The sequence below is a fragment of the Balearica regulorum genome, chromosome 1 (assembly GCF_011004875.1).
Source record: "Balearica regulorum gibbericeps isolate bBalReg1 chromosome 1, bBalReg1.pri, whole genome shotgun sequence".
NCBI lineage: Eukaryota > Metazoa > Chordata > Aves > Gruiformes > Gruidae > Balearica > Balearica regulorum.
The window spans coordinates 69,830,624-69,858,613 of record NC_046184.1 but is presented as its reverse complement, the minus strand read 5'-3'; the positions used below and the strand labels follow the sequence as shown (position 1 = coordinate 69,858,613).

The window sequence follows — 27,990 nt, the reverse complement described above, 5'->3', positions numbered from 1 at the left end:
TATCTGCTACCTCTCAGTTTCTTGTCCTGATCCCATATAGTTAATCATGACAGCAAACTATCGCCTATGAAAAGCTAACATGACAAGCACCTTTTCCTAAGTAACATATGTGTTCAGTCCCACCATGGTCGTTTTAGATCAGGGAAAATATTTGCAAATACTATGAGGCAGAAAACAGAAATTAATGAGAAGTCTTGAATAATTTCTAAAGAACTCTCAGAACAAACATTATAAGGCTCACAGTAGCATCACAACAGATGTCAACCATTCCATGTACTGTGATAGATCCACCTTAGCCCAGACTGGCATATACCATCTTATTTATATTTCACCTGTTTCTGCATTTCTTAAAAAGTATACAACAAGAGAAGAACAAACCAGTCCAGATAAAATAAGATTCAGTGTAGAACTTTTTCCAGAAATCTCCAATCTCTCTCAAATCCTTCTTGGTCCTTAAAAATGCTTGTGTAACATTATTTCTTCAGATTATAATAATTTATATTCATTTGTCCTTGCCTTCATGGCTTCTGAGGCAAGATGAGCAGAGCTAAACTTCCACAGAGGAAAAATACCATAACACACCAGAATGTTGCCACTTATTCAGGAATAACCAGTGCAAATAACTGTTTTTAAAGCGGCTGTATTTATATGGAAAGCCTGCAAATCATGCATCGCAAAGACTGTCCCCAGTAATAACATTATTGGTGATCAATACATAAAGTTATATCTTCTTCTTCCATGGTCTGGTTCCAGTAACCTGACAAACCACTGCTTTTACTCTAGCTACTACATTTCTGTCTGGAAATAGCTGTAGCTTTGATGCTATCAACTCTCACCACTGCTGGCAATGTTTAGTATGGATGATTGGTACATGGGTTACAGCATTACTATCTCAACTTCAATTAGCTTTAAAATGCCCACAGAAAGTAGCAGATACTCCTAAATACTCAAGGGCCTCTAAGTGTCCACACAAGAACTTAAATTTTAGTCCACTCGAGAAACCAAACTGATTTTTACAGATGGACACCATCTTCTGCACTATATAAGTAATTAGCTCTGTCATAACACTTGAGAAATGGATCGTCACCCTGACTTCTTCCTGTTCTGCCACACACACAGAGGAAATTATGTTGCTGGAGAAGGCATAGCAAGCATGCCCGTTTTCTAACTTGTAACCTAATGTGCAAACGCAAAAACTGGCAGTTTGCAATCGATCATCTAAAGAGAAACTGCCAAGACTGTTTGTCAGCCTTTAAACACTACCTGTGTGCTCAGTGATACCTGAGCTTTGCCAAACCCACTCCATTTATTTTAATGAACTACAACTCATAAATTCAATATGCATTTTAAAATCTCTCCTCGCTTGGCAGCCATATAAACAGCAAGGAATGTGCACATTAAAAAAAGTTATCCTGGTCACACCTATTACTTTTCCAAAAGGAAGGGCATGCTCAGGTACATTAGATGAGAATCTAGATGACTGAGCCCCAGCTACTTGTTTAGACTGTTAGCCGTGCTTTCAATGGTAGGAAATATTACATAAAATCCATGTAACACATACAAGCTAAGTGCAAATGATGAAAGAAATCAGCAAGGGAAAAGAGACCAGAGCTGTTGTGATGGAAGAATAGCAGCTGGGAAAACTGAAGTCAACCCAGCTATGTTATTTTTTAATTAAAAATAAACATGAGCTTTGTTGCCAAGGGATTGGTTAGCATGCCATTTTAAGAGAGAAAGAAAAAAAAGGAATTTTGTTTTACTTCATTCTCATTCCCCTCCTAACCTCCCCTCTTCTGCTCCCTACCCCCAACAAAAAGGTATTTATAGATTTTGCAGAAAAACACACGGTCATAAAATTTAGGTCAGTATGCAGCACCACACAGAACCACCTATTTCTAAGGCCTTCTCTTTGTCTCACATGAATGCCTCCTTGATTAAAAATAGTCAGAGACTATCATTCTAATTCTGTTAATTATTTAGTCTTCACTGCTGACCTCCGTGCTAGCTATACAAGTATGCATGACTGTGCTGCCTGAGACTGCACGTGTGTAAATGATAAAGGCCCCTTTGGACAGCCCTTTTAACGAAGGTTTCAGCAGACCCACGTTAATCCTTCCAAGTTGAGTCTTGCTTCTCTTCAATCAAATACTAAAGCAGCTTTTATTCATGCCTGGATAGCAGTTTGTCCTATTTTTTTATGGAAATTTTCTTGTGTCCAGGACCACTAAAGGTCTTACACTATTTCCTTCCAGTCCTCACCTCAAACAGGAGTGTGAAGTCACTAGCAGAGAAGAAAAAAACAAAGACTCAGTCCAGGCTTTTCATACATTCCAACGACTCAAAGGTTAACTACCTCATTAGCCTCTCCCCTTTGTTTTTCATTCATCTATTTTTTTTTTTTTTTATTATTATGCCTGACTTCAGAGAAGCTGTCTGCTACCGAGGACTTAGCCACAGACCAGCCTTATCGCAATTATTTCTCCACACTGCTTCCACAGCACATTTCAAAATCTTATCTTGCTTAATCAACTTTTACTTTCTCTCTCCCCATCTGCTTTACTAGTTATTTACATTTTAAGATGTTTTAGGCCATAATTCATGTGAAATACATATCCAGAGGCAATTGTTCTGATAAAACATGTAGGAGCTGATGGGGCAAACCTCCCCCAAAACAGATAAATGAAAGAAATTTTCTATAGAAATATCTATCTTCAACTGAGTGAAGGTATCAGTTTTAGTTGAATCAAAGAAAGATCTATCTAATGATTAGCGACTGAGCTGACTGGTGAGAAAAGAGAATTCAGATGAAGTAAAAATACTTGCATATACCTCCTGCATCTCTGATTAAGTACCATCATGCACAGCAAGTCACCAGCCTAAGGGCTGTTCTGGAGTAGGGCTTGCTTGATTCTATCTGGCATCATTCCCATTTACATTGAAAAAGTCCATTGACAAAAGGAATAGAACATTTAATTATTTATTCAGTGCAGAGTAACTCTAAAAAGAGTCCTGAACAGGAACAGTGCAGAACAGGATAGTCAATGCACCTACATTTTCACAAGAGAAAGACCCAATCTCCATACAAGCAGCACAGAGTGGTATTTCAACCTTCAATCTTGCAAGGAAACCTAGCCAATGGATTAGACTGAAAATGCTTCTCTGTCTGCTTTTCTGCCTTATGAGGTCTTTCTATGCATCCCATTGCATTTCCAGAAAGATTCTGAATTTGTGAAAACATAAAGAGAATTTTTTTTTCATCCCCAGATCTGGTCAGTATCTCTGCTGACTCACATCCAGATTCCTCTAGTATCTGAATCTTCCATTGACTCCAGAGAAAATTTGTGGTTGACCACAGAACATAAGGTTAGCTAACTAAATAGCGTAATGCATATTATTTGTGATGCAACAGTAAGCACAGGAGAAAAAGGATACTGGGTTTCAAAATGTTTTTCTTTATGCTTTGCATATTTTTTGGAAGAGGGAAGAAAACCGCATTTAGGCAATGTATTTGTTTTGTCTCAAGGACACTGGCTCACAAAGAAGTGTTGCTGCAACTAGTGAGAGTTCAAATCATTGTTGTCGAAATAATATAAAAAAACCCCATCATTAAAAAGCCTTTGGAACTCAAATGTTATTCCTCATCCCAATCAAATGTAAATAAATCAACAGCTTAGTGACCAGTACACAACAGAGAAATTACTTTTCTAGGTAATTAAGCATTGAAGCAGAGCTGAAACTAATTCTATGAACATTAATTCTCTTGTGGCAGCAAAAAAAATGGATTCAGCATTATGAAATAAGAGAAAGGGGGGAAGAATAGCTTGGCACTGGCAGAACCTAAATATGCTATGCTTCAGACACCTTAAGTTTTACACCAATTTCCATGTAAGAATAGAATTTAGTTGAATAAAACATGATTGGAGGGATGGTTTTATCTTTCAGATGGTCACTTGCTGCTTGAGTCTAATGTTTACATGAAAATAGAGAGGTCAGAGAGGCTTCTCAGTTAAACTCTTACTTTTCCAGATAGGGTGACTACTTGACTATCAAAATAGGAACTTCTTCATTCTGACTACTGAAGAGGATTCTACTATCCTTCCCACACTATTTTTGCTTTCCTTCAAGATCTGCAACAGCTCAATCTAAAAACCAAAACAAAGCAAAAGCATTAGGAGGTTTGTTCCCATTGCCTGTATAATGACCAGTAGGTACGTACAATCACATAAATACTGATGATAACAGGGAAACTAAAGTGAAACTCAAAAATACAAATGGAAGATAAGAGATCCTCTCTAGCAGGCAAGCGTTGTAATAAAGTCACTTAATGTCATCAGCCTTTTATTCAGAAGAGCAGTTATATCAGTGAAGAATAACTCAATGATTCTGCAGTGTTTTAAAAGGCTGGGAGTCTCTTCTTGTCATACGATAATAGCACTATTTTGTCTTTTAAATCTCACAGAAGCTTAGCCACTGAAAATGGAAGCATTTGCCAAAATGGGCAAAACATTTAAGACCATCCACATGTCCCATCTTCATCTGGAAAACAGAAAATTGAATGCTATTTACAGCCCTTTGATATTTCTTTGTTTCTCATGGGAAACTAGTTGATGTTTTCCATTGTCAGCTCTCATTGTTAACAACATTCAGGGAGAGTTTATTAATTTTATGTCTTGATGCCATTCATCTAAAACAATCTTTCTATAAGGGTCACATTAGACTAATAAACAACAAAGTATCATATAGACATCAGGATTCATTCACTAAGTGGAATTCAAGAAGACTGACACTTAAATTTTATATATTTCTTATTTTACAACAGAACCCTCTTGTCAGCCTCAGGATTTCCTTGAAGTTGTAGAAATATACAAAACTAAACAATAGTCTCCTACTCTACTAATTTCTCCTACCATGTCATATACAAAACCACAGTTCAAAGAACTTTCCCATTTGTATATGCTCCATCTTCGTTTCCTGGTCCTGTTGAAAATATGGGAATGAAATAGTTCGTACACGAAACAATGCCTAGTTTCATCCATTCAATGGATGCCAAATTATGACTTCTCCCAGTTCAGAGAGCGCAACTATTTTAGCTGAAATGGCAGAGGCCTACACCATCACAATAAATGTCACATTGTGACAATGGCATGAAGTTAGCACCAGTTTCATTTGTTTTGATACAAGTCAGAGAGGAATTCTACTCTCTACAGGCCCAATTCTTTTAAATCTATTAGACCATCCTACATATCACAACATTATGCAGACTAGAAATAACATCACCACTGGTGGTTGAAAGAAGCTGACAGAAGGAGCAGCTATAGAAATAAATCTTCCCTATGCTTTAGATGAAAGCAAACCCAAAAGACACAACACAGGTAAGAAAAGGGGATGTGGAAATTAAAGTGATGGGAAAAAGGATGTTACAACCAGAGAAAGAGCAGCAGTGATACAGAAGCATCAAGAGAGATAAAAAAACATGGGGGGAATGGTTGGTACAGAGGGAATGAGACCAACCTGAGAACTGGTTTAGCAGGTAAAAGATTAGCAGCAGGCTTGAGCTAGGCCCATTACACTAGAAGCCTAAAGCAACTCTTAGAGCTCCTCCACTTTAAGGCTGGGGCTTGTTGTAGCTGCATGGTGTCACATTCAAGATACTATCACATTATTCTTTTATATTTACAGTATCCTCAGTGGTGCTTGTTCCCTCTACAGACACCAAAAAGACAGAGGATTTGCACCGTTTGATTTTGCATCTAAAGAGGCCCACACACCAACGGAGAAGGAATTTGTGTTGATTTACTGTCAGTCAGGAGGATTGCACAAAAAGCCTTATGATAACAAATACTTCATGTAGCACTGCTCGTTCTACCTATCTTTTCAGAAACTGAAGATTAAAAATAGATAATCAGACACACACAAAAAAAGATAATTAGGGTTTGAGAAGTTAGATGGCTAGTGTTGTAGCTCCGAGTTTGATCTACAAAACAGCTTTCATCAAAACAATTAGATTGTTCTCCTCCAAGCCATTCATCATCTCAGATATTTTTCTAATTTTGACTTCTACCCACTAGAGCACAGAAACCTTCTAAATAATTATCATCTGGGGATTCCTTGGTTGGAATTTGGACTGGCCTACATAATTCCTCCAGACAGTGCTCCTCGACTTTTTCCCATAGACCTCGCTATTGCAGTGCAATGTCTGGAATGCCAGCTCCACGCTGCAGAAATTAGCCCTCTGTGCAATAATGTCAGATTCAAGCACTTGGCAACAACGCTACAAAAACTAATAGCATGCTCCCACTTCTGCATTTGTTTCTAGGATAAATTTGAAGGGGAAGGTGGCAACCAAATAAGTAAATATGAGGTTTTATAAGGGATGTTGCATTAGCAGTCTCATAGAACGAAGCCTTTCACTGATCTACAAAGCTGATAGAGTACTGGTGATGGCAGTGACAGCTACGTCAACCCATTTAGGCACAGACTGACTCCCAGTTAATGTTTGGCTACTTTGCGTTTTCCATCTAGGGTGCCAGAGTGGGACAGTAACTTTAGTGATCCTTCTAATAGCAAATCACTGATTCCGTGCATGGCATTGCCCTTTGCATATCTATGGGAAAAAGAGCTGCATCCCAACGTGAGAGGAATATGGTTGAAACTCCAAACAGGGAAGGCTTCAGGTAATACATAATCTCTTCCCTGGCTAAGTTCACATGGTTTCTTGCAATACAAAAGCACAAATATATTTCTACTCACTTTTAGTCAACATTCAACCACAGTAAAGTTTTTGTTTCTCTCTACGGTATGCATATGATTTCCACTGCAATACTGAGTGATTCACAGTTTTCAATCTCACAACAAACCTATGAAGAAAGGAGTAATTTCTGTTCTCATTTTACAATAGGCTGATTGTAACAAAGGGAAACTAAATAACTTGTACAGTCACAGACATGTTCTGTGAATTAAGACCCTTACATGGGGACCTCCCTGTGCGTCAAGCTGGACCAGTTGGGTGTTTTTCTTTCTTTGGCTTTCTTTACAGGGGGTGGGGGGAAGCAACTTTCTCTGAAAGAAACAAATGCTTCAATTTCCTAAAAACATAAAACTGGTTTCTGTCAAATTCTTTCAGTAGTATGCTCTGAAAAGGGAGAAAAAGCCGTGACAAATGTGACAGAAGATGATAAACTGCTGTCTTCTCTAGAAATAGCAATTCTGTTGCTGTCAACTTCCTTGTTTGAGCCAGAACCAAAGCAATACTTTATACCAACTGAAGGGTCTCTTTATGCATCCACAAATGACATCTGAACCATGAAAAACAGAGGAAGGAGAAAAGAGAGGAAGCTTCAGACCAGCCCCAAGTATTGTTTTGTTCTAAGCACACAAAGCAGCAGCAATATCTCTAGTGCCTTATTGGAATTGCAGTAGGATCACCTGTGCTTGGTAATTGACCAAACATCTGTGAAGATCATACACAGTTAAAAATCTCTCTATAGTTAGAGACTCTGATTTATCAGCCCCCAAACTGTGCAACATTCTTATTTCAAGATAGATCTAATAAAATTTCAGACAGACATTCATGATAAAGCTGAAAGATTTTCTATAATCAGAAATTTCTACCTATGTGACACATTCTTAAGAGTTCTTGCCTCACTGGGATTCTTGAAACCAGGATGCAAAGCTTAAAAAAAGTATCCACTTATCTATTTCTTCATTCTTTTAGAGGAAGATATTCCCTGAGTGCATTCAGAAGTGGTACGTGCATGTACACTTGGACATGAAATCTCAAGTCTTCTTGAACTATTTACACTTCTTCCATGAGGTGGTCTGTGGCCTAAGACTCATGAGCAGACCAGCCAACTGCAAACCAAGCTCTCCCAGCTTTAGGACAAACCCTCATAAAAGTGACTCCATTCTCAGAGATGCAGATTTCTCTGGATTGGTCATTTTCAAATACCTGCCTCAATACAAAGACTGGTCATACATAGCAATCATAGCACTGTTTGCTCTCTTCTGGTGCCCTGTGCATCACCTCCCTGGTAACATGTTCACAGCCAAGTAATTATGGACCACAGCATCTAAGTAAACTTTCTTGCTAGAGCAGAAAAGCAAACAAAAAGACCCACATAAGATTTCACCAGTTTAATCTTGCCTTTACAACTGCAGTCTTTGGCTGCTATGCAAATAGCTTCTAGGAAGAGAAAGCTGCACTACTTCAGTGAGAGGTACAATTCTGAACGGATGCAGCTAAGCCCATACAAATCCCTGGGTAGAGATAGTTATTTCAGTTTGAGAGCTTAGAGTGTAACTGGAAGTCCAAACACTTTTAAGATGATGTAAATCAAAGTAGCCTCTCCTTCAATGTGGTGATTTCCCCTTCTTGGGGTTCCTTCCACTTTGAGAGAATGGATATAAATCAATCTCTCAGAAACACACACTGTTGACTAGATTGTGTGAAGTACTATTTTTTTTTTTTTTCTTTTTTTTTAAGGAGAGAAAAAGGAGGGGTTTTTTTCATGTTTGCTGGTACAGCTTAAAAACTTGTTATAATGACATGGTGCTAAGGTGACTACTCACCTGTAGAACATAGACAGAAAGTCAGCTTATTTTCAATTTAAATGCAAAGGAAAACCTCATCACTGTGGTATAAGGGAAGTGTGGCGACACAAGTACTCTTGTACCCACAAGCATGTGCCAATGGTCGTGTTTTCAGTACGTTTTTGCGAATAAGACTATACGTTAAGGGAAGAGCCATGTGAGATTTCTGCTTCTGCACTTTCTGCTACCTCCCCACCATGCTCATTAGGTGCAAACAGATGATTAGCTCTGTTCTCTTTGGGGTACTTTAGATGTCCCATGTGAAGGTGGCCAGCCCAGCTATTTGCACAGGAGTCATTGCAAGAATGTGAGCAGTGGTATACAGCTGAAGCACTGCTCAGCCTTAATGATACAAACTACCATGGCCACAGCTGCTGCTGGTCTCCCAGAAGAAGATCACTCTGTACTAGAAAGGAATTACAGCATTGTGCCTGCTGGATTGGTCTGAAGAACACCATTTTGATCCTTTTCTTGCAACGACTTCCCCCTACTGTTTCCTCTACTATGAAATACCCAACACCACACAGACCATACAACATAAGAGCCTTGTCCCACACTTTGTACAGTCCAAAGACTGATTTCCAGCCTCCAGATAAGTGAAATTTGTCTACAAGATGTAATCTGAGCTCCATTTCTATACTAGCATCCCCACTGCGGGTATGGTGTTTTATGTATTATAATATTCACTCCTACTAACTAGGAGAACAATCCCTGTTTGTGCCTACAGATGGTTGCATCAAGTAATTAGACATTTTAAAGGAGATCAAAACCAGGGTAACCATTCATAGAATCATCTTGGAAAAGACCTTTAAGATCATTGAGTCCAGCCTACTTCAGAGTAAATACAGACAAACTCTGAGTGTCAAGAGTTTCATTCTAGATGCAGAGTAATGTAATAGAAAGCAAAACACAGATAATGCTAATATTAAACATTAATAAACAAGCTACTAAGAATTATCTGGGTTCTAGTCATAAACAGTTTACAATGGGATAGAATATATTCTTAAACAGAAATCAGCATGTTAATGGGTTGTTAGTTACCACAACTAATGAATAATGCTATTTTCCACTGATATCTGTAAGATACATCATTCATATCAGTAACTTGACTAACTTCCTGTGATCACTTACCAGCTCTTTGTAAAATAACCGTGGAAATAAAGGACTAAAGTTGTCTTAATGGAGAAGCTTTGATCACAGAACCCTGGAAGAGGTTCTTCAAGATCGCAGCCCACCCTTGCCTTGCTCTCAAGCTCCAAAATGAGTTCTGGCAGACAAGCACTTTGCTTGGCCAACATGCATGTTTCTAGGGAGACACAAAATATAGACTTCTGAAGGCATAAATAACAGTTAAAGCCCAAGCCTCATAAGTTTTAATAGGATTTATGCATCTTGTATCTTTGAAAATTTCTTTGAAAAAGTCTATTGCCTTCAACAAAGACTGAAAAGAACCAGGTTTAGATAACCTAATTTTTTACTCCCAGTTACGCTCATTTACATTTAAAGATGGCATAACACTCCAAGCATGGAAAAATTAGGGTAATTTTTTTAGATTATTTTGAGAGCAGGAGAGGCGTGGATGTTGTTTATCTCAACTTTAGTAAGGCTTTTTGACGCACATTGAAAACTGGAAGAACTGCCAGGCCCAGTGGGTTGAGATCAGTGTTACAAAACCTGGTGGGAGGCCAGTCACTAGCGGTGTACACCTGGGTTGACACTGGGGCCAATACTATGTAACATCTTCATTAATGACCTGAATGATGGAAGAGTCCACCCCCAGCAAGTTTGCAGACAACATAAAACTGGAAGGAGTGGTTGATACTCCAAGTGGTTGTGCTGCTATTCAGAGGGACCTTGACAAGCTGAAGAAATGGTCCAACAGGAACCTTATGAAGTTCAACGAAGAGGCCATGGAGTCTCCATCTTTAGAGGTATTCAAAACCCAACTGGACATAAGCATGGGCAATCTACTCTAGCTGACCCTACTTTAAGCAGAGTGGGGTGGGACAACAAAGTCTCCAGAGGTCCCTTGCAACCTCAGCTATTCTGTGATTCTGCAATTAAAGTGAAGTTTAATGATAACTATGCACTGATATATCTTGCAATGTACGTAGCACAAAAACACAGTGTGCAAACATACAAATGATACTATCTTCCATAGTATGAAAGTACAACAGGCCAGTTCCTTCAGTAATAACTTCTCTGTGGAAACTAGTCCTATGTATTCCAATTTGCATCACTTGAGGTTATGAACAATGGACATTAACAAGGTTTTGTTCAAAAGAATAAGTTGCAATGGTATCCTGATAAAAATGCTTCTATCAGAACAATTATTTTTAACAACTCAGCACCTTACACGGAACTGCTCTAATTATTGCCTTAATCAACATCATAATTTACAATACAACTTGCAATTAACATATGGTAAATAGCATCTGCCAATTAGACTATCATGTGCACTGTACATCTGAGTCCCGTTTTCACTGGAATGCAGCTATTTGTGCTGGATCTTGTCCAGGGTCTCTGCTTTGGCCTCTAACGCTCTTTTGATGAGCAACCCCCAGCTTTCTACTGCAGTTAAGGGGAAGACAAGATTCCTGCACGTATGAATTAGGTCACAGATATGAACCTTGAAAGGAGGTTCATTAGTAATTTTAAGAGCTCCACTACTTTAAAGTAGAAGAAAATAAGTCACAGAACACATCCACTTCATCACTGCATACCATCATCGTGGACAGCAAAGTTAAATCTGTATTAATCACACATATCCCACCATTTCACCTTTTGTTCCCAGTCTATCCTTTCCCTTTTCTTTTTTTGTTAAACTTCATGGCCTAGAAACAAATACAGGCATTTTATTTAATTATTCAAGATCACATCTCTGCTGTTGCCAAGCATCTTCTATGGATGGCTGAGGATTCACACTTTCCAGGGCCACCTACAGTTGCTCAGCATCTGTCAGAACTGGATGGTTTATTTTGACAAATAATGAATCAATTTACTATTCATGATCCCTTTCCTCAGATGTGCCACTTCCTCTAGAGCAAGGATTCCCAACTAGCAACAAGTGACTGCTTCAAAGTTGTATACATATGAAGGCTGAAGCAGTTTTGCACAGAGCCCACAGCTTCTGCTCCTGGCAGATCTGCAACACCTGAACACACAGTGCTCAGCAAACCATACTGCAGAGGTATCAGATGTGAAGCCCCCTAAATCTCTTGCACATTAAAAAAGCACAAGGCAACTGGGAATTCTAAGCAACCACACAACCAAAGCATGAAGGAAAACTGAGAACTATCTTAAAACTTCCATAAGTGTTGCTTTGACTTTCCAAAACCAAAAATCAAAGGAACACGTTCCAAATTGAAAAAATGCACCACAGAAAATCTCTGTTTTTTCCTGCCTCAGTAAGTCATGCTAGAGTGGCAAAAGAATCTTTATCAAAAAGATTCCAGAACTGGCGTGGGTAACAATTCTATTTAGGGTCCCAGAGGAAAAGCATACTAAGGAGACAGCCACTGCCACCAATATTAGTCAAGCTACAGAAAATTGTTTGAGCCTCTGAAAGGCACCCTTTTAACAGCAAAAGAGAAAACTGTGACCTGAGATGCAAGATGAGACTTATCTGCCTAACTCTGCCACGTGATTCGAGTAAAGTGCTTGGGGTGAGATTTGGGGCAGGAGTTTGCCTCAGTGCTGCTGCTTCTCCTGCTGCCCTTTGATTCTCATCTGGTCAAAGAATCAAAGTCATCAGATTCTCACCTGGTCAAACTCTAAGTCTTTGAGATCTTGGAATGCTTTTCAACATAAACAGTGTTTGAGCTCCTTGCAAGTGTGGTATAAAACTATCAGTACAGATAATAGAAAGTGTTTTGGTTTCTTTTCTCTGGGACAGAGAAAATACTGATAGAAAGTCAAAGGAAGCACGCAAAATTTTTCACAGTAATCTATTGACTGCACGTTGCAGAGTCAAGGTCCATTATGAGCAATGGAGGCTTTGCTTCAGTCTGAAAAGCGCCAGTTGTCATTTCCATCTCTGTAATGTACATAGCAAAGGTTTATGTGCAACATTCCATCATGTGATCTTGTTGCTGTCAAATATGGAAAGGGAAGAAAATGGAAACACGAATCAATGAAGTCATTTTCCTTCCCACATACAACCTCAGGCTGAGATGATGTCAGATTTCACAAGCAAAACAAGTTTGAGTGGCAGCAACATTTGAGAGGAGGAAATCCAAAGGAAACTTATGTTCATCAAAAAGTGGTGCTGATGATTCAACAGGCAGCATCCCCACTGTAAAGTCCGCAATGAATCAAGGTCTTTGTGTTAAACGTGGCTGTCAGTGCTGGGGTGCTTTGACTTTCATAGAACAGGGGGGAAAGTGCATAAGGGCTATACTGTCTCTCATGCCAAACAAATCCTGAAGAGACTGTAAAACTGATTCCCTTTACTCTCAAGGCATCCAACCTCCTGCTGATACATAAAAATCACATTGGTCTAGTAACTGCTGTAATTTCTGACAGCTCTCAATCATCTCTACTAAATAACGAATCATGTATGAATAAACGCAAGGAAAAAAACTCCTCAGGTCCCTTGGATGCTTTTACTGGAGTAAAAATGGGAAAGGTGGACATGGGAGCCAGTTACACTAGCATTGTGCCAGTTGGGATGCTGCTTCTGCCAGGGAATTTCTCTGCAGGATAGCTGTGGATGGATTGCATCCTTTTTGGACCAAATTGGACAAGATTGGGACTGAGAACATAACCCTCAGTCTTTACCTGTCATCACCACTGAAAGTCCCACTGTAATTTTCACAAGAGTAGAAATACTTGGGAGAATTAAATTCAAGTTCCCCTCACTCTACCTCTTCTCTGTAGATTAAGACATATGTGTACCCTACCTAGGCTTGTGAGAGCAAGCCTGCATACCAGGATTAATCTGGACATAGGAGAGGATAGCTCTCCACGTAGTCAAGTGGGCTTCAGCAAAAGCAGAGATCCGAGTTCAAAACAATAGGGTAGAAACTGCTTTCCCCTCACTTCACCCTCCCTGCTCCTGACGTTCTACCATTTCAGATACCCTACTATTCGGTACAGAAGCCTCCATTTGAGGCAGGAATTGAAGGCAGTAGAGGGAAAAACTGACCCATTTTTTTCCCCTTGCATGTCACTTTTTAGAAAGACAGGTGAAAAAGTTACATGGCACCTTAGCTGATGTATTAGCTACTCCTGTCATTTCAGAGTTACCTTAGACTTGGAAAGAAATGCCACAAACTTGAACCACATTAAAGCCCTGATTTAGCAAAGTGCTTTGAAACACATGCTTGCAGTTAAGTGTGTGCCTAAATGCTTTGCTGAATTAGGACCTATGTTAGTTAAAGGGGCAATTGATTAATGGCTTCTGACAATCACCAGAAACTAATGAGACACAGACCTCTGCTTTTTCCTCCAAATGACTGTACTTAAACCTGAAGGAAATTTCATTATGGAAACAGAAAACACTTATAAATAAATCATATGTGTCTCCTTTGCAAATATTAATTTTTATCTGCAATTAGTGGTAAACCCAAACTTCCTTTCATACAGTAATCAGAGACTGTGCCATTTGCCCTATGTAACTATTCAAACCCATAAATTTATTTCTAGAACTGCATGGTTTACAGAAAGCTCTATAAGCCCAGCTAAATCAACCATGAAATATGCAGCATCCAACATACTAACCAAAAGGTTGCCTGACTACAACAGTAACTTGAGAATGAATCAGACCAGCACTGTACAGTCCACCTAGAAATGAAGAGCTCAGTAACATGACATGCTGAAACCTACTTCAAGCTGCTCCTCACTGAGGCACATTACAGGATCAAATCCCAGGGAATTAACACAAGCTATTCAAGCCCTCCCACATGAGAGATGGAAAGGGTCTGAAACAGCAAGAGGACAACCTTCGTCCTCTAAGATGCAGCCCAGCTCCCTATTTGCCAAGCTATACCACATCACGGAGGCTTTTTAACTGGCAAAGTGTTTTAGCTGACATCGCTTCATTTGTATTTAGAGAGAAAGGCACACCTACAGGAGCCATGACATTCAAGTCTAATGTCAACCTTACCTAAATATCATTAAATAACTCATCTTGTTTTTCCTAGCACCAATATTTTTATTGTAGAGCACAGACAACACTTACAGTATGACAAAAGCAATCACTTGTTAACACTGTGAGATCCTGATCTAACAGATACACCTAGAAACTTCAAGACCATAAGTTACAAAGGAGGGATACTAATATCTGAGGTCTCATTGATATCACTCAAAATATCTAAAATGATTCTCCCTTTTTCCATCTTTACATGTGTATTTTAGCCATCTGAACGAGACTTCAAGAGTAGACATATGCTATATAATGAAAAATAAAAATATACTGTTGATACCATACAGCAAGACTTTAATGGGTATTTACAGTGCTTGAAGGACAGAGAAAAGTGGCCTTCATACAAATGTTAACTGCAAGCAATTAGGTTTTTTCATTCACATATTCTTTCTTGAAAGTGCACTAGTTCACCTGTAGTCCTAAGGATAACTCAAGGTAGTTTGAATTCATAACTGCAGCTGACTAGTTACACTTAGACTGAGGTTTCACAACCACTAGGTTTGTGCACAAATATTCCAAAGCCTGCAAATCATCTGTGATTGCATTTTTGTCCTATTAGCTTATGGAGTTTATACTAGCATTACACTTTTGTAGCAGCTCTGTGATCACTTTGCAAGCAAAGGCAATACCTAATCCACCAAAAATCCTACCAGTATGAAGCTAACCTGTCAGTTTGCTAGCTAGTAATAGGAATCAGCAGAGAGAATTTGTATCACAGTTGCATTACACCATCCAACTACAATGTGTCTTATTAATTACTAGGAGCCCTAACCATTTACCACTGAACCATGGCCTACTAGTGAGATGGGGACTTCAGCTTCCACACTTCTATTTAAATGTTTCTTGAACATTCATTAAGGTCTTTGTAACAGAGTTAAAGACAGCTCTGAGGAAAAAGAAGTGACATGAATAACGTCTGAGTCTTGGGGAAATGACCAAAACCTATCAAGTCAGTGGGAAAAAAACTTGTTTCAGTTCCCTAGGTTTGGATCAGATCAAATATGTACACATTCTAACAATGCCCCAGAGGAAGGGGTGGGGAGGGAAAAGGAAAACGCTTGATTTTTCTTCATAAGTCTACGCAAACAAGATATTACACTAAGTAAATGCTCAATGTGTTTATGCTGCTGTTACACCGTTAGGAGAAAAAACCAAATACTTACCTTCGCACAACTGACTATTACCAATATGTTTATTCTAATTCAAAGCCTTTCTCAAAACCTACTTGAAAGCCTATTTCAGGTTTCCACAGATTTCAATTAACATTTTGCAAATGTGCATAATACGCAAATGGAATTTTATTAACAATACCTAGCAGTTGAGGTCTACATATGTACCACAGTAACATGCACAAAATATTCCTAGGTTCAGACAGAAAACTTTGAAAAGACAAGCTGGTGATCTTAAAGACACATGTTCATTCAGTGCATGGGAAAGTTTGAAACAGGAATTATTTCCTGTTCCTAGCACAGTGAAAATCTACTGTGTATCAGTTATCATCCTAAGAGGTAAATTTTGGTATTTCTAAAGGTGAATACTGTAGCTAGGCAGTCACCAAGGCAAGAAAGCTTACCCCTTTAGTAAGTCTGGCATTCTGGGAATATTGGCCACATTCAGCTTGACCCACACAGAGCCCACAGAGTCGCACCATGGACACCTGGCCCCATCTGCCACACCCACACCTGGGCAAATAATGTAAAAAATTGTATGCTTCAAAGGATTAGAGCCTTTTCTCTGCTTGATTACAGTAACAGACCCATTGTAAACTCTTACTATTATGCTTCATTACAATAACAAGTCCAATTTTATATTTCCTTAGCCTTGTGTTTCCAAAGCTTTTTTCTCTAGTTATGCTGATGGACACTCTTTTTCATTCCCCCCCTCTTTCAAAAAAGTAGAAAAAAAATGGCTTAAATTGAATGAATGGCTCGTAGGATTAAAGAACATACATGGACCTTTCTTTGCAAGGCTCCTATTCTGCATTCAGCATACTCAAAACAATGCAAATGGATGTTAGGAACTGACAATCTCTTTGCTACCAATGTAGATGTTCTCAATTTAGTTCTTTAGGGGATGTATGTGATAAGAGCTGTCCTCTTCATTAACAATTGTCTGAGCATCTAGAAAACCTCCAGGAGGCCAAGCTTGAGGAGATCCAGATGATTCTCCCACTGCTGTGGTAAATTCACTTCAAAGACTCCAAAGTCTTTCAGTCATGGGGTAGCAAGGAGGATTAGAGGAGCAAGCACTTCTCCTTACACTGTTCATCTTATATGGAAGGAGCATGGCTTCCACTCTAATAACATGACATCTTCCCCAGACTTGCTCCACTTTCAACAAAACATGTTTGCTCTTCTGTCATAGCATTGCCTCTTCTTTCTCAAGATTTCTAAAACCAGATATTAAAAATTAATATGAAGCACACCCATAGGTGCTGAAGAAACTTGGCTCCAGATCCATCCTGCTCTCCTAAAGTGTTTCTCTAATTGCTGTTCTAATCACTTTCAAAAACTCATTGAAGCATTTCATGCATGCATTTCCACTTCCCTCATTGCTCTAGGGCTTGCCTCTATTTCAGCCTATTTTGTTTTTCAGCCTGACCTACCCCGTGAAGCCACTTGGTCATGATGTGGCTGAATATGTTAGGCAGCCCAAGCCATTGATCAAAACGATCAAGATACTTCATTGACACATATTTTGCTATTAATAGCTTAAAAAACTATAAAAGTTGGGAATTGCAAGTGAAGGCACTATTGACTAGTATCAGAACATGCAAAAACAGACAATTTTCAGCACTGAGAATTCTAAACTTGCAGGCTAAATCTCTCCAAAAATCACAGTAGTGGTTTGGTAATTGCTTTCACAAACACTAGATAGTGGTTTACTAAATAAAGCAGTAATTCTCAGTTCTTAAAAAGAAGAAAAAAGAAGAAAACAACATCCAGGGCTGATAGTGCATCACACTGTAGGGACAATGTCATATGGTTGGAAACACAGCAATTACAAACAGCATTCCCTTCCTCTAGAGCACTGGTCAGTTCCTGGCTGGAGTCCTGAGTCCATCTGCAAGTATACATCACTTTAGGAAAGACGTGGACCAATTGGAAGAGGGTGCAGAAAAGGGCAACAAAAGTTTTCAGAGATCTAGGAAACGTGGCCTCAATGGAGAGGCTGGAAGGGTTGGGTTTGCTGAGCCTAAAAAATATGGTAATTCTCCTCACAGATATTCAAGGAGAAGAGAAAGATAAATTCTTCATCTACTGAGGGCAGGACAAGACATAATGTGCTTAAGATGGAGCTATGGAGACTCATTTTTCTCCACTGACACTAGCAATTTCCCTACCAATTAAGACACTTGGGAAAACTGTGTAAAGAGAAGGATAATTAAGCACCGCCAACTGAGGCAAACTACAAAGCTTCACATGGGACACGTCCAGAACAGAATACACAACCCAATTTATTTTAGTGGTAATCTCTGGTTTGGGCCAATAGAATAGACTAGATTACTTCCCAACATTTCTTCCAGTCTAGCTTCTATATTTTGTAATATCACCTGCAGTCTCAGCATAAATGCTGTGTGTGTCTTGAACAACAGCAGCAGCAAGCTGGAGCTCATCAAAAGACCACAGGAAAGAGGAGGAAGTCCACAGTCATTACCTTCTCCACAGAAGCACTTGCAGAGAAAGATTCCTAAGAATTCAACTGGCAAGTCAGCATATTCTCATAGCCCAAAGGTATTAAAAAAATCGATGACAGATGTAACAAAACCAGAACCCAAGATACTCTGACTATGGCCACTCTGTTAATCATAGATAGCAATCAAATCAAACATACAAAATCCCAGTCTAAAGCCAGATTGGGATAGCTGTATAAGTATAATGAACTCAAGACGCAGAATTTTTTTGCCAAGCATACAGTTTTGAAGTCCATTAATTCAATTTCTTTTCCTTAAAGCAAAAAAAAATCTGAACCTGAAAATTTAAAGAGATATTTTAAAGAGATACAATGGACAGTTACTAGCTTTGACTTTCACTGAGTGCCTATTTCATCTCTTAGAAACTCTCCCCCTAACCACTATTATTTTCACTTGAATTTTCCCACATATTTGTTTATAAAAATCCTCCTCATATTATTATAGAGCTCTGATCTGTTATTTTTGTTTGGATCATAAGCATAACATCAGTGATACCAGCTGTAGCTGCTGCTCTACCAACAACAGCATTCTGCCTCCAAAAGTGGCTATGAGATATTCAGAAGATAAAACAAATCCACAATTCACCTATCAAATCATGCAATAACAAGCAGGATAAGATAGGTGAATTCTTCTTCTGAATCCATCAGCATTCATCTTACACTCTGGAGCATGAGATCTGCTTATCGTTAACTTCACAGGTACATCTACAGATTTTATTGAGTCATAAAACAAAATCTTCTTTTATATTCAAGCTACGTAATCATCTTGCCAAAACTCGATTAACTAAAATTCTGGAACAAATGGGGGTGGGGAAGAGTAATAGGAAGACTTTTTTCCCCAAAACACATCTAAACGTAGTAGTAACTCTTTAACCCGCTCCATTACATGACACAATGAGGCATATGGAAGGAGCTATACAGAAAAAAAACCATCCAAAGCAACACCATAGTTGTGTCCCAAGAACAACACAGGTGGGCCATAATTAATCAGTGCTTCAAAATAGCTGCCTTTTATACACATAAAATAGGAGACTGGATCCAGAACACATCTGGATCTCAGCTTCATACTGCTGGCTCACCTCTAGGAAAACAAATCAAACCCCAAAATCTCCTACTGTGTTATTTAAAAGTTCACTGAAGACTTTGAAGTTTGGGTACAGGCTGGAGCCAGCTCATCCAGATTCATGCTCAGGCTTGGGAAAGCCCTGAATTCTCTGTAAGCACAGCCACCCCAGCCTTCCTGCTGTCACAGCCATATTTATTTCATACAAGTGAATCCTTTAGCAAAGGACACCCGGCCTTAAAAGGGACCAGCTCAGAGGATCTGAGACCCCCTTAGCTTGGATCAAAACTGTCTTTTGCCTATATCAGGTCAGTTAATATTTAGGCACAGTGGGGTTTACTGAGTCAGTCACCAGAAGACCTTTCTGGGGACCAGGCCCCAAACACAGCCCTCTTCTAAAAAGACTCTATGACCCTTAGATAAGTCAGTCCACATCTCTGCTCCCACTGTACATGTCTATTTTAAGTTAGAAATGCTTTAGGCAAGAATTGTATCTCACTAAATAGTCACATGAACAGAACCGTATGCGTCACTGACATACAAATACTCCTCCTGATCAAGCATATGTTGCCTAATCTGGTTGTGCCATGTCAAGTTATTCCCAATAGGAAAACTGAGGTACGGAAAAACAATGCATCTTGCTGAATTCCTGTCCTTGCTCACACAGCTTAATCCACTAGCCTAGTCCTGATAGTTTAAGATTAATTCAAGGAAAGGTCTACTTGCAGATACCAGTAACAACTGTTGTTGTGATGCTGACAATGCTACTAATATAGCAGGAAGGATTTCTGCAAAGGCTGCAGCCCAGCTGAAACACAGGCTACGCTTTCAGCAAGTGCAGTGTGGATCACAGTTTTCCATGCCATGTCACCCTGCCACAATCTTCCCTCTCACTGCTGAGGAGACACTGTCCTCTGCTCATAATGATCTGTTCATAAAAAAATGCCTTAGTCCAGTCAAATAAATTCTGTATAACTTTTTTACTTTCATATTCTTTGTGAGTGGTCGTTTGGGGGTTTGGTTAGTTGGGGTGTACATAAAATGAACAAACAGAAGAACAAGATGGACAGCCTAGAGAGGAGGTATTTAGAACATCTTATGTCCTTCTCGGTTAAAGTTGGATCAGAGTTCAGATGAAACAGTGCCAGCATTTTCAAACTGCTCTCAGAAGATTTTAGCTGGAATATCTGCTGGACAGTAGCTGTTTCTTGGGAAGTCCACCTAAGGCCAAAATTCCATAGAAATACTTCTTGCAAGAACTGAACTACAGCCCTACAGCAGAGCTCCATTCTGTATTGGACCTAAAGTGGGAACCAACAGAAGTGTTTCTCTCTCTACCTGCCCCCCATTTCCCTTGAGTGAATTCAGCACTGAGGTTGCATTTCCATCTCTTTTGTCTTAGTCTGATGCACTGTGGAATTGCAGAACACCACAACTATTCACTTCCTTCCTCCTGCCCCAAGAGCTCATGTGCCTTTGCACATTCCCCTTGCGCTTTTCAAACCTTTTGCACACCTTTCTGTCCTCATCCATGGCTCCAGTCTATGGAAAAAGCCTTCACCTGGGCAGTAATTTTCACAAAAGTGGTTTTGTAATCTTTCAATCACCAAACTCTATAAGCAGCTATATAGAGTCAAAAATTCAACTATTGCTAAGAAAATGGTTTTTTTCAACTATATTCATGATCAGTCACCTCAGAGCATTCACTTCCAAGTATAAACCTAGCTTACTAAAACTACAAATCATAGATGTATTTATAAATCTCAAGGACCATTACTGCAAGTTTCTCAGCTCACATAAGCAGTACCAGACCTGATTAAAAAGACTGCCCACAAGTCAGCCTGGCTCTCAGGTGTGTTACTATGCTCAGAGAACACCTCACCAGGTATATACCGCCAATACGCACCAACTCCTCACAAATTAACATCAACTGGATGTTTCTGCAGTGAAAACTTCAGCAGCTTTGCACCTCGCAAAGAAGACGGGCAGAGGAGAGTTAGATAAATCTGCCTCCGGCTGCATCTGCTTCATGCAGCAGGGTATGACACAGTTTTCTTTAATCCAGTAAAACCATATGCCGTGCCAGTGCGTGGATTACCAGCCTTTGTGACGTATCATTTACACGGGTTCAAAGTACGTGTAAAAATAACATTTTATCTTCTCCATGCTCTTCTACTAGCTCTGCTACATTTTTTTATGATATTGCATTCATTTTGCGCTGATATAAACACACCAAAACAAAAGACGGGCTCACTTCCTTTTCCAAGATTTTCAGATGATTGTACACTTGCCTGTGCAAATCTCTTAAAATAAAAATCAACAGCTGGGCAAAACAACAAAGCAAATGTGGACGTGTTAAAACCATATTTTCAATTAGTTTCTAGTGAAATTTGCAGCAGTTACACTCAATATAAAGTTCATGCTTTTCATTTATATTTAGCTCCCCTCTTCTTTTGGTAAACAAGGTAACAAATGACTATGCACAAACCGAATTTTTAAAAATGGTCCTCCTCTATTTCCACAAGCCTGGACAACATAAGCTTACAGGTCACGTAATGTCACTTGCTGCAGCATTTTTCCCAAATATTTTACATTTCCACTTCTTTATATTTTTCAGATCACGTGCAAACTTGAACCAACCCTCACAGTAGCCTTACAAAATGCAGCTACTATAGTGTTTTCATCCTCTAACGCATATGGACGCGGGGCCAAGAAGTCGAATGATTTGTATAACATCATACACATCCTCAGCAAAAAGCAGGGTCAGAACTCATGAGATGATGCCAACCTCCTGTCAGCGCAGTGCTGTCTTTAGGTACAAACCACAGGCATGGCTTCAGCCTTTTTTGCGTGTTTGAAAGATGTTACCAAAATTCACAATCAAAAGGCTCAAAGGGTTTAAATTTGGCCTTGTTTAATCCAGTTTCTTAGGAGTACACATCAAATTGGTACATGATGTGGCAGCAGAAAGACACCAAAAGATATTAAATGAAATAGAAAGGCAGCCTCACAGGGCAGAAAGGTAATATCCCTAAAACAGTTCTGTGGTGATCATACCTGGAATACTTCATTCAGCTCTGGAGAACTCATTTCCTGAATGATAATAACAAGCCAGAGGAAGATCGCAGGAGAGCCATAAAAATGTTAAGCAAGCAGAGAGGAACTGACTTGCAAAGAGAGATTAAAAGAGCTAAGGATGCATCAACTGACTAAATCCTAAGAAGGGGACGTGACAACTGTCTGCAAGTATTAGAAGACCATTAGCAAGGGCAAAGAATCATTTTAGTGAAACAAGAGTTTACATCTACAGGGAGTAGTAGTAAACTAAAAATCATAAAGACATTTATTGATCAAAAATGATCAATGATTTTTAATAGCAAAATCTACTAGAGTATGGAGTAGATCTGATAATATGCTTAATCAACACTACTGCTTCTTGAACAAAAAAATTGCCAGCTAAATCTGGAAAACACTCTATTTTGAAATTTTAGGTTGAAAACAAGTGTTGAAATTTCCCCAATGGAATATTCTGTCCCTGGCTGGGGAAATTTCAGATATCTTTAACCTGGAAGCAACACAGGCACAGAATCATAGAATGGTTTGGTTTAGAAGGAGGATTTAAAGGTCATCTAGTCCAATCCCCCTGCAACGAGCAGGGACATCTTCAACTAGATCAGGTTGCTCAGAGCCTCATCAAACCTGAACTTGAATATTTCCAGGATGTCTGCATTACCCCAAGTAGTGGGGTAGCCACAGCTTTAGGAACTCCCTGACACAAGTAGACCAGCCTGCATGCATTGAAGAACAATGTCCCAAATGGGGCGTTCACCAGTGGGTCACGTCTCTCCTCTAACCATCCTGAAGAACAATCACGAAAATAAATGCCAGATCCCATTCTATTTGGCTTTGGGATAATTCACAATGATGAAGGAACTAAACAACTCAATATTTAGTAACTTCTGGGTTTCCTCTTTGTTTTCTCCAGGAAACAGGGCAGGCACATAAGTGGACCTTGTTGACAGTCCATCAGGACACAAAAGGCTCCATGTGACAAACTCAAGCAAAACTTGTTGCAAGACTTTAGAGAGTCACCGATCCACTCGTTGGTTCTGCCCCTCTGCTGGGGGCTACCACGCCTTGGTGAGTCTGCCAAAAGAAACAGGTATGCTTGTTGCCTTAGCCTGTCAGGTTCACTGCACTCCTGTTTTTCACCTAACAGCATAATATTTAACTATTTGGGCTTTTATTGGGGTCTGATTTACAGAGCGATCAAGATCTATGGATGAAAAGCACAAGGGAACCACAAACTTGCATTACAACAATGTCACCTTTTGATTCCTTTGTCTTGGGAAATGCTCTTTTTTTTCTACTATCAAACTTTAATGACAATTTTTAAAGGGTTCCATTTCTCTTATTTTGTGAAACCTGCTAGTTCTTAAGAAAAGCAGTGGCTGTCTACTCCATAAAGTATGTGCACAAACAGTAAGTACATCAAAAGCCTATTGCTTGTTGGCCAATTTCCATATAACCTAATATGGTTAAGAAAATGTTTGACTGGAGCCCAGAGCAGAGTGCCAAACTTAACAACTCAGCAGTAAGCAGAGTGCCACAGAGCCCTCTGCTTAGGCTCACTGTAATTTCAGTTTGGTGCAGTTACTACCTATTCACATGAACTAGACCATAATTGTACTTCTAGACAGTTACAAAACCCAGATACTTTTGTTCTCTCTCCCCTGCCAATGAAGATTAACACTAGCTGCCGTACAAGGCTTTCAGAGATAGACGTTCTTTGGAGTGTTTCCCTTCTTGGGCTAGATATAGTAAGGAAATCCTGGGTATCCCAAGGATATAAAAGAACACACACTGTAGGAGGCATTCGGCATTTGTGTAAACATCTCAGAAAAAGGAAGTTTTAAAGGGCTCCAATACAAGAACATACTTTCTATATCTACTGCTAATGTTACATATGAGAGATTTTACAATATCAAATCTATATGCAGGGCAGGTATTTTCCTCACTATCTGCCTTGCTACTACTGCCATTTATGAAACTTGGCGAGGTGCAGATTCTTTACTTGCCTCTGAGCCCACTGCAAAATAAACCTCACCCGCTTGTGTTATGTATTTGCATTTCCATCTTTCAAATTTCACCAGGCAGCAAGTGGTTTAGGATTTTTAAAATAGTTAAGACAAAAAAAGGGTGACAAAGCAAGTGAATGACGTTATCAAGGCTAGTCTTTAAGTCACACTTCAGTCCTCTCACTTTTTAATCTAACGCCACTGAAATCATTGTGAAGTCTGATAACAGGGATTTGGCAACAGTGGAAAAGCGGATCATTGAGCTTGTATCAGTGAAACAAAGTCACTTTAGACATTAAAAGAACAATGCTACCTTGATTATGCAAAAGGGTTAGCTAGCCTCTCCCAGATCATTTCCTATGAGATCATATGCAGACTTGGAAACAGAAGGGACTGGTTTCAGGAAGCTTGGATACCTTTTATGGATTATATTAACAAGGCACAGGCTGTTCCCTAAAACTGATTGTACATCAAATTCCATTACAGCCACATGCCCTTGGTTGGAATGCCTTTAGCATATATGATAGTACCAACAACCACCAAAAAAAGCAGCAATTCTGTCATTTAATCCCTGTTACTTTGGGGGGGGAGGATTTGAGTACTGGGCATTAAATATAATTTTTTAGGTGTGGATAGCACACAAGAGGTTACAATGGGATATCTGTTAGATTTGCTAAACTTTAAAGCATCTCACAGAGTTTAGCTATAACTTTGTAAAAAGTTAAATACCTGTCTTACCATAGGAAGAAGAAAAAAAAAAGCTACATTGCAAGAATTTGTGTAATACTTAAGAACTATTAGAGGCCAATTTTGATTTTTTTTTCTCCAATAAGTACTAACAGAAAAAACATACATCTACACAAAACCATATCAGTACTTGAAAAATACTTTTTTTTTCTTTCTATTTGAGGTCTTAGCTAACGCATTTGTTACAAAACACATTTTCCAGTCAGTTTAGTTACCATACATTCACTCTTGATATAGAAAATTAGAAAGCAAACCAGCACCCGCACTCCTTTTCCAAAAAATTAATGCTGTGCTTTTCCTTATTTTTTTTAAATTTTACATACAGGTGTTATTTTCCTGGTGATGCACATGAACGACGCAGATGCCTCACATGCACCAGGACGGCCCCATGGTTCCAGGCAGACCCATGAGTCTATAAACACACCTCGAATGCTGTAACGCTGTTCAGAAGCATCAAGGCATTAGGAAGGCTCTGGCCTTCAGCCTCTTTAGCAAGGCTTATGCATCACTTGGGTTTCATGTTAACTCTTTGGCAATGCATAAATTGCATGCTGAGCTTTATAAGACCTACACTGTAAGATGCTGAATTTCACTGTGGGAGGCAAACTAATCTGTAAATAGATAAATGTTAGCTAATTCGATTATTATCAATGATATTAGCAGATTTTGGTTTCAGCTGAAAGTAACACAACATTTTCAAACAGCAGCTCTCAAAGAAAAGTAATCTTCCCTTCTGTTTACAGATGGGGGAAAGGAGGTATGGATAAAGGCAGTTACCTGCCCAAGCCCAGTTGGTCGTTCACCTCCTGCATCCCAGTCAAGTGCTTCCCCTCCACACCAGGCTGCCCTTTCTCCTACCATCTGCACAGTCCTAACGCTAACATAACCTGCATCACTGCTGCCATGGCTGGAGAACCAAAACATTTAGAATGAAGGTTCCCCCAGTGTCAAACTATCATCTCTTGTTAGAAATAAGACACATTTTTGTTCTTGTTGGAATTGAAGAGGAATGAGGCACCTGAGCAAAGGAATGAAAAACTCACAAATTTATTCCAATTATTTGCTATCTGTTTAATGATAATACTGTTCTCTGTGCCAAAGAGATGCAACAATTAAAGACAACCATTGCCTTTGCTCAGTTTGGGGAATGACTTCCCTTGCTGCAATCTCCCAGGAATCCATCCTTAGAGCCTTGCTCATTGCTATTTATAACTGAGTAAATATTAGAGGATTCACATCTTTTGCCCTGAAAAAACAAGACCTTTGGCCTTAACATCTCTTTGGAAAGTGCTTCAGAGAAGGCTGTTACTCTGCAACAATGTTTCCTTCCATTAAAATTCCTCTTAAAATATATGGCCCAAAGGAGGAACACTAGACCTCAAATATGGACAAGTCTGCCTGCAGGCATTTGGAGGCTGGGATTTGCCCAAAACATTATCCTTACAGAATTAACCAACTCTCTGTTAGTCAGCAGAGTTAACAGCCTCAAAAAAATAGTTTTACTCTGACATGCCTGTTTGTCAGGACAACTCACCAATTGCATATTGCTTTGTTTTCCACTGCTTAAGGACTAATTATTCCCAAGGACTGAAACTGGATCCTTTACCCTTCTACATGCAAATTAAAAAGTGTTTGGGAGCCAATACTGTCCAACAAACTATCACTTTTAGGTTTCTGTTACTCCTGGCTTTAGCCCAGCTCACACTGCCTCTTTCCCTCATGTCCTGACACACACTGCGATGGCCAGAGCCCAGAAGAGCAGGCTCTGCCTGACCACACAAACACAGTACGTGCTCAGGACTCTGCCCTGCTTGGGACTCTTGGATCTGCCTGATGAACACCAGCCATCATAAAAAGCGGACTAGAAAAACGGTACAAGAGGCAACACGACTCAAAGGCAAGCCTTTATCTGCTATTCACTAAGAGACTTGCAGACACAACAGCTATCAGTTCTGTCATGTATATGACCATGACTTCCTGGGACACTTGCAAAACATTTCCCTCAGAGGAAAAGCCAAGATCAGATCTGTGATACCCCTCATCCATGACACAGCCCTTGATACTGGCCAGTCATTTCAGAGAGGTGTTCAAACAGGGTAATCATTCAAGGCAAGTCCCTTCCCACCTCCTCACTGAGGCTGGCTTCTTCACTTAAGTTTTAAATCCCTTTTAATTGTTTTCCTTAGTCTTCACTACTGTAACTTGGCTGTTTTATAAAAATGTCCCATCCTTTTGGATGAGCAAATTTGCTACGCATGACACCATAACCTCCACCTGTGTAGTCAGAATGATGGAGTTCCCTCACTTGCAGCAATTTGTGCTAAACATCAATTATAAACCAAGTGTAGCCTGGGAACGCTTATTATTATTATCATTGCTTAGCAAGACTCCTATCAATTGCTGAAGCAACAATTTTGAAAGGCAAATTTCTCCCCACCTGGCAAGCAGAATTGTTTTACACGTCCCTGTCAAACTAAAACCAGGACATCTAGGGAATGTAGAATCGTTGACTTTGCTAACATATTCAGCAACATTATCTTAATGACATATAATAGTCTCCATATACAGAACCTTTCACTAGGAGAAAGACTAGTATGGCTGTTGAGCTGAAATAATTACCTCAGTCTGTAACGTGTGTGTGTGCAATGACCGTATGTAGGCTTAATGACAAAGAC

The 27,990-nt window shown here is 39.4% G+C and overlaps 1 protein-coding gene across 9 annotated transcripts in view; it reads right to left on the bottom strand.

Annotated features, from left to right (window-relative positions):
• CALD1 (caldesmon 1) overlaps positions 1 to 27,990 on the bottom strand; it is a 203,404-nt gene that overhangs the window by 132,271 nt on the left and 43,143 nt on the right. The window lies entirely within an intron of this gene.